The sequence below is a fragment of the Arachis hypogaea genome, chromosome 18 (genome assembly GCF_003086295.3).
Source record: "Arachis hypogaea cultivar Tifrunner chromosome 18, arahy.Tifrunner.gnm2.J5K5, whole genome shotgun sequence".
NCBI classification, from domain to species: Eukaryota; Viridiplantae; Streptophyta; class Magnoliopsida; order Fabales; family Fabaceae; genus Arachis; species Arachis hypogaea.
In genome coordinates, this window is record NC_092053.1 from 21642849 (window position 1) to 21657171 (window position 14323).

Consider the following 14323-nt stretch of genomic DNA (forward strand, 5'->3'; position numbering starts at 1 on the left):
TTTTTCTTGTAGTGACGAGGTGCCTCTCGACCTGCATCTAAAAAATAACAACACAGTATAGGGTGAGAACCAAAGGTTCTCAGCATGGTAAAAGTGCCATGCATATAAGATATAAGGTCCTGGGAATGCAAGACCATAAAGCTTAAAGTATTAAACAAAAGCCATAAAAGGTGGTCTTCTAAGAGTAATTAAATCTAACTTAACTTAATCTTAACTCTAGGTTTTACCTCCTTTCCTCCATACCTCCATTTCCGACAACATATCACGGACAAATAAGCATATGAAAGCAAGCACAAAAAGGTACAATTACTGCAGATAACAGATATATAATTAGCATAGAAATACATTTAGTCACACCCAATTAATGCACAAACAAGTAAATTCAAGTAATATGCACATGATGTATGCCTGTCCTATGGCTGATGAGTCTCATCTGTCGGTTATCAAGCCAACCCGACAAGTTCGGTTTGCTAAAACCTTGGACTGTCCCTCGTCACGCATCCCCAAGAGTCTATGCATAGCTTTTTCTCATATATAAATATCAATTTCTCAATGAGGGTACCATTCTTGGGGATTTATACGTGCCCGGTCACCCTTACGACGTAGAGTCAACAGAGTATCGAGTTTCGACCTAGTACTCGTGGTGGCAAGCCATGGTACATTACCCAGGAAACCTTGTATCTCAGCTCATTTGATTGCTTAAGCGAAGTATTATACATAATCATTTATAACATTTCATATTCAATTCATTACCTTTTCAACTTTACTTTACCTCCAAGTTATCTCTATTTCCTAACTTCATCTAGTTACTAGGCTTGTTACTATCATTTGTGACTGGAAGAGTGAAAATAGAGGTTTAGAATTTTAAAATTAGGTTTAAAACTCAGAAAAATCATATATGCTGGAATAGAAGCCACGCGTATGTGCGGCTCACGCATACGCGTGGGAGTATAAAAAGGCAGCTCGCGCGTGCATCCCTCATCATGCGTACGCGTACGCGTAGACGTGCATGCTGGTCCATCACGCGTACGCATACGTCTACTCGCATACGCATATAAAGAAGTCATTCAAAAATTCCATGCCATGTGTATGCGTGGGCCACGCGTACGCGTGGGCGTACGTTTTCCCAAAAATCTGATTAAGTTAGAAAGTTGCAGAATTTTTCTATTCCAAACCAAAACTTCCGACGGGCATAACTTAATCATTTTAAATCGTTTTTCATCCGTTCTTTGAACGGTATAAACTTCACGAACCCAAATTTTCATCAAAATAAGTTTGAACCATTTGGGGGTCCAGAGGTCAAGTTATAGCTTGTTGAAATCCAGCCAAAAGCCAATTTTCATTACACTTCAAAAACCTCAATTTTCTTTAAACAAATTTCAATATCCACTTCCTTTGCCTACACCCAGCACAGCCACAACTTACAACATCTCCAAATCACTCTGCTATCCATAAACAATCATTATCACCAATTAACAAAATTCCATACTTCCAACAACAAAATCACCACTATTTTGCCATACATACATATACAATCATTACCACCAACTTACCAACAATATCACCAACACATACATAATTTATATTACCAATCAATGTTATTAATACTAAGTATCCAACATACACAATCATTCCAACCTATCCTATGGTTCTCTAGCATAAGTTTTCACAGAATATTATATATTAAATATGTGAAACCTAAACCATACCTTAGCCGATTTCCATGTATTGATCAAAGCAAAACACCAAAGACACACATACAGCTTTACTTATCCAAAATCACCAAGCCTTGGCACCAATCCAAAGCCTCCAATGTCCACAATTTCAAGTTCCAATTACATACACACCACCTAATACAAATATACAACACATATACACCCAAACTCAATATCCAATGCACAAATTCAGAAACTAGATAGAGTTATGGTATCCTCACCTTACCCAAGCTTCGTATAAGCAAGAGTGAATGTTTCCTCAAGCTAATTGGATCCTAATACATCAAAAAGCAAAGAAATTCAACACCACTACATAATTTTTGAAAATTAGGGGAAGGAGAGGCTAAGAGTAATAAAGTGGCTTACCTATGAAATTGTTCTGGTAGAATCGTAGAGCTCGACACGGTGGTCACGTGGCCACAAACGGTGCGGCGATCGAAGCTCGGATGGAGGAGATACGGTAATTTGAAGTAACGTAAGGGTTAGGGAATTTGGTTTTCTTCTCTCCCTTATTTGTGCTTTCAGTGAGCTCTTTGCTGAAGTGGGGAGAAAGAAGAGCCTCGTTTCATTTAAGTGTTAGGCCAGTTGGGCCCACAGACCTGGTTTGGGCCTGGTTCAACCGGTCTGGCCTATTTGGTCCAATCTTGGGCCGAATTCTTTGAAATTAGTGTTAAAATTCTCGTTTTGATGAGCTCTATCCTAATTTAATATAATATTCACATTTATAATTTTATTTATTAAAATTTAATTTATTGACTAATTATTTACTAATTTAACGGGATTTACATCCCACGTGTCGCCGAAGCAACGCCTCAACTAGGCCGCGCCCTCGGTACCGTTCGATCTTCAGCAAAGATCAAACGGTCCAGAGCGCACCACGTGTCGCAGAATCCACACCTCCAGCCACCTTTAGCGTTGGCATGGCTTTCCTTCTCTACTAAGATGTCGCCACGTGTCACCTTTCCTACTAGCGTAGCTGGTGACATGGAATCTGACGTGGCAACTGACATGTCAGACAATAGGGTCCTCCCTAAGGTTTTTTGGTGTGCTCTTTATGATTTTGCCGTCTGTTTTTTCATTTTCAGCTCCGAATTCGTAGTTTTCTCTCCCTTCTTTGATCTTTGTATCTACTATTATGGAAAACTCAGATGTTTTTGCTACCATAGATAGAAAGAGTCAATTCTGTTGTAACTATAACCGTTCTGGGCACCTCTTCTAAAACTGTCCTTCTGTTGAATGTTGCACATGTCAACAGAAAAGTCACATTTGTTACAATTGTCCACAACTATTCTACCACTACTACAAGCTCTCGAGACATTTGATTACCACCTATCCTACTTGCCCACCACGTCCTAATCAATTTAAGTATCATTCTCATCCCAACTTCTCCAAGAATGTGTCTACTTCTCCCGTTGCTACTACTACTGCATCTACCACCTCTACTCCTATCTCTCTATCTGATATTGCATCTCTTCTTAAGCATCTTCTCACCCTTTTTGGTAATACTCCTGCTGCTTTTTCGACTCCTCCAGGTAATTCTAAATGGTATTTTGACTCCGGTTGCTTTAATCATATGTTTTCTTTGCGTTATCTTTTCTCATCTTTGTCTACCAACTACAAATGCACATTCTGTCAATATTGCTAATGGTTCCCTCTTGCACGCAACCCACAAGGGTTCTATTTCCCAGTCAAATCTTAATATTCCTGATATTTATTATATTCCCAAATTGAACTTTAATCTTATTTTTGTTAGTCAACTTGTTGATCTCAGTTTTGATGTCAATTTTTCTATTTCTGGTTGTCGTGTACAGGATCGTCGAACAGGACAAATCATCGGGACTGGACGTAAGGTCGGAAGGTTGTCTAAACTCGAGAATCTTCATATTCTTTTTGTGCCAAATCTCTGTGCTGTTTCTTCTCCATCTATCCTTCACTTATGGCATCAATGTCTTGCCCACATCTCCTTGGGTAAATTGCGTCCTCTTATATCTCAGGGTATTTTGGGTCAGGTTCATAATTTGTCTTTTGATTGTGTTTCTTGTCAAACTGCCAAACAACTGGCTTTATCGTTTTACAATAATTCCTCTCTTGCATGTTCTCCTTTTGATCTTTTCCGCTTTGATGTTTGGGGCTACGCTCCCACCGCTTCTATGGAAGAAGCTCGATACTTCATCATTTTTCAATACGACAATTTCGGCAGATAGTGACGGAAATTTTGTAGCGGTTCTATAAAACCGCTACAAAATGACAACCTACGGCGCATATCACGGCGTTTAGGGGTTGGAGCTGCAATCAGCCTGGCATTTAGCGGCAGTTTTACTAGAACCGCTGCTATATGTACCGTAGGGTCAGTTACCGTTTTAAATCTTTTTGTTCAATATAATTCTAAATGATTTCATATTGCCTTAAGGTTGGATCCATGACTAGAGGAGCTCAAATATCCCGTGGCCAACCACGTGATAGAGCTCCACCATTTTCGTCTTCATCTAATAGAGCTCCAGCTTCCCGTATCAATGAACCATTTCGTGCACCGTGCAATGATAAAAGGCTTGCGCCGTCAACTATAGCTGATGACCCTCAAAATTCCACAGAACGCACAGAGACGCGGCATCGCGATGAAGTGGCTGATCATGAATTAGAGAATGAGGATTACAACCCAGAGGCGAATGAAGTTCCGTCGTTTGAGGACCACATTGACGACTTGTTTGCTGCCCAAGAAGGCGAAGGTCCGAACAACGATGAGAAACGCAAAGATACACATTACTGGAATGTTACTATTATCGGTATATTTTTTTTCTTCTGTTTTTGTCAATAGTTATTTCGAAGTCATTTACTTCTATTTACCTTTTGTGCAATTATTAGATAGTAATTTTTTTTTCCATACACTTCTTAGAGGATGGCGTGAGAAAAGGGGCTAGGCTGAGCGTTAAGGAGCCTATAGCACCTCCTCCCACTACAAAGATAATACTCCCATTTAATAAAGAGTTGTAACCAATTGGTCAAGCAGCTGGACTATTCAGTGGTTTCTTAGGGAGTTTGGGTGCTGATTATTCAAACTTTCCCATATGTGAAGAGAGTTAGAAGCACGTGAACAAAGCCAAGAAGGAACATGCATATGACATCGTTAAGGTACATCTTTAAGCATTAACATATTAAGCAAATTTAGTATTCAATTTTGTTTTTTGTGTAAGAACTTTTGCTTGGGTAAATGAAATTGCTGGTTAAGTTTTCATATTTTATTTTTCACATGTTTATATCAGCATTTCTATATTATACGTAACTGCGACTTCTTGTACTGGATTTGAGTGTTATATTTTTTCAGTTTAAAGTAGTCTGTAATGGTTGTGGATATTCTTCAAATTATGAGTCTTATGCTTGTTAGTTGGTTTTGGTTAATGATAATGGCAACTAATTGTAGAGGGTCTTTCACTTTGAGAACAATGCCAGAAGAAAAATAAAGCGCGGAATTATGCAAAGGATAGGAAAGCTCTGGAAGGATACAAGACACAACTTGTATCATAAGTGTTACAAAGAAACAAGGACTTTTGAGCAAAATCTTGAGCATCGCCCGTCGGGAATAGAAGAAAATGAATGGAAAGGGTTCTTTGAATATCGCCAGAAGGAAGAAACAAAGGTAAGCCTTAGTATTTTTTATTATTTCCACAAAAACATACATGTGTATACATATTATACCCCTTACATTTTATATTCAATATCCCTTTCTCATTTATATTTGTTCTGTAATTTGTTCATAGAAAAAGTGTAAATAAAACACTTTAAATCAGAGCAAGCAACTTTACACACATACTGGGAGATCCAAAACATTGGCAAGAAAAAAAGACGAAGTGGTAATAAGTAATTATTTGTATTGAGCTTTTGATTAATCTTCCTGAATATGGTGTTGTTATTTACAAAATTGTGTCGATATCAATGATATAGGAGAAAGAACAAGAAAGGCCCATTGGTAGAGGAGAGTTATTTATCATCACTCATAAGAAAAAAATGGCTCGTATATCCATCCCGATGCGCGTGTTGTCAGTGTAAGTAACGTCTGAAATTTTTGAAATTAGATTACTGTATATATCGTGCTAATGTTAAATCATGCCTTTCCAATTTCTTATATATTTGTAGGAAGCAATTGCGAATGTTGAGAGGCAGGATGAATCCTCTAAACACCTTTCACAAAATGATTCACTAGCACAAGTTCTTGGAAAAGAGCACGCAAGATGAGTTCGTGCCTTAGGTGCTGGACCATGTCCCACCCAAGTATTTGGTAACGCTGCTGGACAATTGTCGAGTTCTGGTGCGCAAAATGAATAGTATGAGAGGAGGATTGCAGAATTAACTGCTAAGATAGAAGAAGAGTAGGCGAAGAGATAGTCGATGGGGAGGGTTTTGGGATATATAATCCAACAGCAAGGAGGCAATTTGCCAGCTGACATTGCTACAGCACTGGATGATTTGGACAGTACACCGACCTTGTCATGCACAACAAAAAAATTGACTTTCAATCAATATTATTAGAGACTATTGAATTTAAGTTGGTTTAGTGTTTTATGTTTATTTTCTTTAAATTGTCAAATTTTACTTTATATTGAATCTTTCACTTATGACAATCTCTTTATATAAGTTATGTTTGCATATATATAATTTAGTTTGTTATGTTATTTGCTTGTTTTATTTAGTTGGAAGTTCTTTAAATTAATCGGTAACTAATAAATTAAAGTCGAATAAACATACTATTTTAAAAGAGGCAAAAGAATAAAAAACATATTGTGTGTTTCCTGGCATTTAGCAGCGGTTTTCAACCGTCACAAAACAAACGTCATTTTCAGCTCATTGCCATTTAGTGGTGGTTTGTAACCGCCGCAATACCATTTTTATTACGCGGCGGTTATTCCAGCAGTTAGCAAAAACCACCACTAACTGTTTACCCGCACCCTATCTTCCAGCGTTTGGTTTGACCGCCGCAAAATGGATCCAGAAACTGCCGTAAAATGCTGGAATTGTTGTAGTGTTTGTTGATGATTATTCACACTTTACTTGGGTTTATTTGATGAGTAATCGCCATGAGTTACCTCAGATTTATATTAACTTTGCCACTATGATTAAAACTCAGTTTTCCAAAGTCATTAAGGTTTTTCGATACGATAATGCTATGGAATACCGTGATTCCAAACTTTTAGCCTTTCTTGCAGAACAGGGTACTTTGTCTGAGTTTTCTTGCCATGGTACCTCTCAACAAAATGGCCGAGCTGAACGCAAACACCGTCACATTATTGAGTCTGTTCGTGCAATGCTTCTTTCTTCGTCATGTCCTGGGCGTACTTGGGGTGAAGCTGTTCTTACTGCTGTTCATGTTATCAATAGACTTCCTTCTTCTGTTCTTGGTAATGATACTCCCTTTGAGCATCTTTATCATACCTCTCCAGATTATAGTTCTCTTCGAGTTTTCGGTTGTGTCTGTTTCGTTCTTCTTCAGCCTCATGAACATAGTAAACTTGAACCTCGAGCCCGCATGTGTTGTTTCCTTGGTTATGGCACTGAACACAAGGGTTATCATTGTTGAGATCCTCTCTCTAAAAGTATTCGTATATCTAGTCATGTTGTCTTTTGGGAACATTACATGTTTTCTCGATTTTGCTCCTTTGAGTCCATTCCTCCTACCCAGTCACCTTTCTTCACTAACCCCAATGTTGACTTTTTTCCTAGTGATGATTCTACAGGTTCTATCTCGGTTACTCTCTACAGCCTCCTACTCCTCTGCCTTCTCTGTCTCCCGATGATTCCAGACTAGACGACAATCCTACTCCTACCGTCATGCCTCCTCCTTCCATTCGTTCTTCTAGGGTAAGAGATCCACCTCCTCATCTTCTTGATTATCATTATTTTTTTACTATTCTTCATCAACATAAACCTAAGTCATTCAAAGAAGCCTCCACAAATCTAAATTGGCAACTAGCAATGTAGAAAGAAATACAGGCACTTGAAAAAATACACACTTGGGATTTGGTTGATCTTCCTTCTAATCAGGAAGTTGTGGGCAGTAGATGGGTATACAAGATCAAGAATCACTCTGATGGCTCTATTGACCATTATAAGGCATGCTTAGTTGCTTAAGGTTGTACACAAGAGTATGGTATTGATTATGATGAGACTTTTGCTCCTGTTGCTCATCTCACATCTGTTCAAGATTTTCTTGCCATTACTGCGGTAAAAAAAGGTCTATCAGTCAGATGGACGTGAAGAATGCATTTCTTAATGGAGATTTGAAAAAGAAGGTCTATATGAAACCACCTCCAGGTTATCCTTGTCATTCTAGCAAAGTCTATATCCTTCACAAGGCACTTTATGGTCTTAAGCAAGCTCCTCGTGAATGGTTTTAAAAGTTCAGTACCACTATCTGCAATCTCGGTTTCACTTGCAGCCCTCATGAGAATGTGCTTTTTATTCATAAAAGTGAACGTGGAGTTGTTCTTCTGCTTTTGTATGTTGATGACATGATCATTACTGGAGATGATGTTGATGGTATCTCTGATCTCAAAGCCTCCCTTCACCGTACCTTTGAGATGAAAGATCTTGGCTCTCTCAGTTATTTTCTTGGTCTCGAGGTCATATCCACAGATGATGGCGTCTATCTCTCTCAAGCTAAGTATGCTTCAGATCTTCTTGCTCGCACCGGGATTACAGATAGTCGCACTTAGTCTACTCTCCTTGAGCCTAATGTTCGATTTACCCCTATGGATGGCATTGTTTTGGATAATCCTACTATCTATCAACAGTTAGTTAGAGGTCTCGTCTACTTGACTGTCACCCAACCAGACATCGCCTATCCCGTTCATGTACTTAGCCAGTTCTTGTCAGCTCCTCGTACTACTCACTATGCGGCAGTTCTTCGCTACATCAAAGGCACCCTATTTCATGGCCTTTATTTTCCTGCCCATTCATCTTTGTTCCTTCAGGCATACTTAGATACTGATTGGGTTGGTGATCCCATTGATTGTCGTTCTACTACTGGTTACTGTTTATTTCTTGGCGACGCTCTCATTTCTTAGTGTGCTAAGAAGCAAATGTTCACTACTCGATCAAGCACAGAAGCTGAATACCGTGCTCTCACTGACACCACTGCTAAGGTTGTCTCGATTTATTGGCTTCTTGAAGATTTAGGTGCTCCTCAGTCGTCCCCTACTGATGTTTTTTAACAACCATAGTGCTATTCAGATTGCCCATAATGACGTATTTCATGAACGCACCAAACACATTGAGATTGATTGTCACTTTGTTCGGCAATATATCCTTATTAATGTTGTTCGTCTCATCGCTGTTGGAACACTGGATTAGACAGCTGGTATCTTCACAAAAGCTCATCATCCGACTCATTTTTGGACTCTGTTATCCGAATTCAAGATGGTATCCTTAGCTCCCACTTGAGTTTGAGGGAGGATGTTAGAGAATCATTAGAATCAATTTAGATCAATTAGTATTATTTATGTTTATAATGCATATCTGTATATTAATTGTAGGATTCTATACTTTTATTATTTTGATTCTTCTAGCAGCTATATATACCCCTTGTACATTGTACTTTTCAATACAACTCAATAATACACAAATTCCTTCTCCAATTTAGTCTATTGTTTCTAACAATGTTATTTTTCTTCTGGTGAAATCACCGTATTTTTCATATTTCTCTTTCGTGCTATTTTTTTCCTTCTCTTTTGTCAATGGTTTGATGCTTTCTCACCTAACTGATTAGCTCGTTCACTACTTACTTATTCTCATAGAGAAACCATATATTTTTCGTCACCTTCCGATAGTTTGCCATCTCTTTACACTTTGTCACTTTTTCAGCAGTTTTTTGGCAGTTCGCCATCTTTTCAACAGTTTTTCGGTAGTTGGCCACTCTTCCAGTAGTTCCATCTGTGTTTTCTTGTGGCAGTTTCGACTGCCCTTTCTTCAGATAGCGGCAGTTCCATCTGTGCTTCCTTTCGACAGTTCTGTCAACACTTCCTTCAGACAGCGGCAGTTCCATCTGCACTTTTTTCCTACAGTTTCGTCTACACCTGTTCTATCAGTTTATTCATTTTTTTTATTTCGTTGTTTTAAATAAGTTTCAAACTCAAGTTGTCACTTGAGTTTGAGGGGGGTGTCAGAATATATTAGGATCAATTAGCATTCATTAGAATTATTTAGTATATCTGAATATTTATTATAGAATATTATGTCTTTATTATTACGATTCTCATAGCACATATAAATACCCTTTTATATTGTATCATTCCAGACAACTTGAATACACTCAATAATACACAAATCCTTTCTCCAGTTTAGTCTCTTATTTCTAACAAGATTCAATAGGGTTGAATAATATGAGCTAACCCAATAATAAAACTTGCACACGATTATTAAAGAATATAGTTGTTCTTGATCTCTTATTCAATCGCCGAAAACCACACTAATTGAACTAACCCCACAACAACAATAATGAGAGGATAGTAAGCAAGAAACACCCACGAGATGAGGTATTCAATGATAAGAAAAGGAGAAAAAAAGGGAAAAAAATAATGAGTCAAAAGGTTTCAATGGGAATATGGTAGGGGTAGGTCAACTCACGAGAGAAACCCTAATTAGGGACATGCATTACAAAAATTAAAACTTACGAAAAAGAAAGACACAAGGGATATTTCCTGGGAATGAAAGCGAGAGGAAAGTGAAAATAATTTTGTTAGGTAATTAATAAAAATACAGTTAATTGCTGTCAACTAGCAATAAATACATATCTATAATTTATTAGATAATATAATGTTTAATTGAATCCCACTAGGAAGCTAATGAAATATCTTTACAATGTCTACAATGGATTATTTATTTGGCACAATTTAAATTAAAATTAAAAATGGATCCATTTTTTACCCTAATGTCACAAAACCCTTTGGTTTCACATTAATTTTAACCATCCAATCCTTATTTCAACCTTTACCCTATGCATTCTTTGTGAACAGATGGCACACCTCTCACCCCCACCCTCGCGACCTCCGACAACCATTCCACCGCAACGGCGCCAACTGAATCTGCATCTCCCTCAACACCTATCTGCCCGCGATTGCTCACCCCTCTACGCGCACAACTTCCCTCGCCGGCAGCAGCAGGTTCGATGGCCCCCCGGTGCTTCTGTTGCGATAATCGAGTGCACTAAACTGGTGGGCCTCAACGTCGACTGGATTGCACATCGCACAAGGCTAGGTCGCTGATCGACTAGGCGCCAGAACCGAGAACCCTGTGTGCGTGCCCTGCGTCCTCCATCCTCCGTCCAAACCCCTTTACGTCAACGACGTTGTTGTTGCGACCCACAAGAACCTTGCGTCGCCAAGGATCTACGGGAGGTTAGTGGGTAGATTTTATAATGCAATGAATAATGTTTATGTTGCTGTTAGTTGTACATGCAATCAATCTACTTAGTTGTTTGATTTTTCATATCGAAGAACTCCATTGTTGCTGTTGCTGGTTTACTTGGTTTTTCTATTTCAGCATTCAAAATTTTGTCAAATTTTGGCTTAGTTAGTACAATAATGATTCAACATGTAGATGATTATTTTCATTGGATGATTACTTTACTACGTATACGAATGGTTGATTTTCATTGGATGTTCATTATACTAGGTATGTAGATAGTTATTTTCATTCTAAACTAACAGCTTTATGGATGATTATAAACCTAATGCATTGGCAACACCTAGTTCAAGTGTTGCATCTGTGCTTGCTATTGGAGGATTTCCAGGAATAAATGTGCCTACACAGTAGAAATAAACTTTAAAACTTTGCAACAAACTTTACTTCAGGTACGTTTTTCATGTCAGGTTTTGTAACAAACTAGCTTATTTTAAACAAAATGGTTTTCCTTTTGCTGGTGATCATCCAATGAACATGCTTAGTGTTATATAGGTACTATATTTAATCATCAAAACTAGGTTTTATAAAGTTATTTGTCTGACCTTTCAAATATTTAACAGTCCTAAAAATCTGCAGAGCTACTTCTTGATTTGAAAGTGAATTCCATAATTAGCAGTCCTAACACTTTTTCTGAGACTGCCATGACACACTTGTCATTTGCATCTCTGTTGGAATTAAATTAAAATTTGAGAATTCATTATCAAAGGCACTCATATTATGTTGTATCCATTGCCAAATTTGAAATAATTTTATGGCTATAACAAGATTCTAACTTCTCATAGTAAATTACACCAACATCCAATGAGATTAGGTGATATATTACACACGGTATCCCTTGATTTGTCATATTTACATTGACCTTATCCCTTGATTCATAGAGGAGTGTGAGGGCGTTGAGCTAAAAGAACTTCAACCCTGAACTACTGGATTTTAGTTCTTATTATCATTATTCTCAGTGTATTCATAATGCGGGATCTAATTCTAATCAGAAGCTACAGTAAAACATGCTAGCCTAAGTCACATATTTTAGTTGTGGTAGCTGAAAGCATTATGAGTTGAGCTATTTACTGATCTTTTATGCCACTTGCTTCCTTTGTGTATTCTGTGTAGGTGCAAGTACCTCCTTGTACTATACTATCCAATCGATGCCTACCATTTGTAATTAGACCTTGGACCACTACTGCACTTGTCATGTTCGAATTTTAGGTCCCATTTAAGAAAATATCACTTTCTCTTGGAGTTGGATATATTAAAGTAATATGATGAAATTATGGCATAACTCATCCCTATATAGTCTATTTTTGTCTATTTGATTGGTTTTGGTGGGCTAAAAATTGTTTTAAAATAAATTAGTTTCTTGTTACTAACCATCCATTTTGCTTAATTATTTCCGAATCATTAGACATGTCAATTTCACAATAATTTATGAAATTGGAGGATTTTATATTTATATAAACAGGATTGCATGATTCTTGGTAAAAGATCATGAGGCAATTTGCCATGCTGTAATGTTAGGAACTCAGATAGAGCAGTAATTTGATCGAATTAACCCCCTGTGAAAGTTAACTAATACACCAGTTCTTGCCCTTGTTATCTCTTCCCAATAGTTTTCTTCTCTCTCTAGCAATTGGTAACAAGGATAAATAATTCAACTTCCAGTTAAAGTTCTCTGATGCTTCAGTTCTTTTATAAGTTGAGTTGGCTATATTTTATATTTGATCAACCATATGCATATTTTCTGTTTAATTGATTTATTGGAAGTATATATATCTACTTATGAATAGGCTTTAGTTATAATATGTATATTGCATTGCATTCCTGAACTAGTCGATCTTGATTTTCATTATCAATTCGTTTGCTGGATGTTCATTTTACTGGGTATGTGAATGATTTTCTTCATAACAAAGTAGATGTTTATTTAATTTAGACTGGATTTAAGTAGATACAATGAAATTTACTAGATGTTCATTTTACTAGGTATGTGGATGGTTATTTTCATCCTAAACCAACGGCTTGATGGATGATTATACACCTGATGCATTGGTAACACCTGGTTCAAGTGTTGCACCTGTGCTTGCTATTGGAGGATTCCCAGGAATAAATTTGCCTGCAGGGTATGATACTAAGGGTGTCCTATTTGGAATAAATTTTGGTAGTTTGAAAGGATCAAAATCAAAGCTAATTGATATTGCATATGGATTTGAACAAGCAACTAAAGTCAGAAAGCTCCCTCCAGTTTAACTTGCAAGAATAAGATAATTAATTGTTGAAGTTCTTCAAAACTTTGTCATACATGTTGTCAATTGCCTCATGAACTATACTATTGTTTAACTATAATGTATTTTTATGTGTCTTATTTGAGCAAATTTACCGTGTAATAATAAATCTTAACTTTTTGGCTCTTAACTTTTTGGCTAAAAAGAGTGTTGTCTGGTTATCTTTCTCAATACAACTATTCTTTACTTTTTTTCTATTTTTAGCTAATTGGTAAAAAAAGATATATACTTTGGATTCTTTGTAAACATAATACAACTAGAACTTTTACTTTAGCAATTTTCATATTCTTTTTCCAACTAGCTAACTCAAATTCTAAACAAAAACCAATAATTCTTTGTTACTTAGCCCAACTAATGAAGTTCTTAACCATTATCTTTTTAGTTTATCCTTTATACTTATTTTTTAAATATTAAGATTGCTGGATTTTACAGGCCTCTAGAGGTATTTACTCTTATATCATATTGGCTTATGATCATTTATGGGGCCAATGAATAAATACAAAAAAACAGAAGTAATGGACATATTGTGTTAAAAAATACTTTTCATTTACAATAAGCAATGAAACTAATAAACACTTTCCACTTTTGCCAATATAACATTTTAATTAATTCATGGATATAAATATTGCGAGTTATTGTTCATCTTGAATTTCAAAAAACTTTTGCTTCTGATTATAAGCTGAAGAGTTGGCGTTATACATCCTCTTTGGGTTTAAATATTCCAAATCTTCCTGCAGAAAATGTGAAAGCAAAAGAAACCTGCAGAACATGTGCATGTAGAATCTAGCAAATCAAGCAAAAGACTAATAATATAACCCAAATAAACATCCAGTTTTCATATGAAAGTACCATCACATACATCGTAAAATGAATATCCACTTT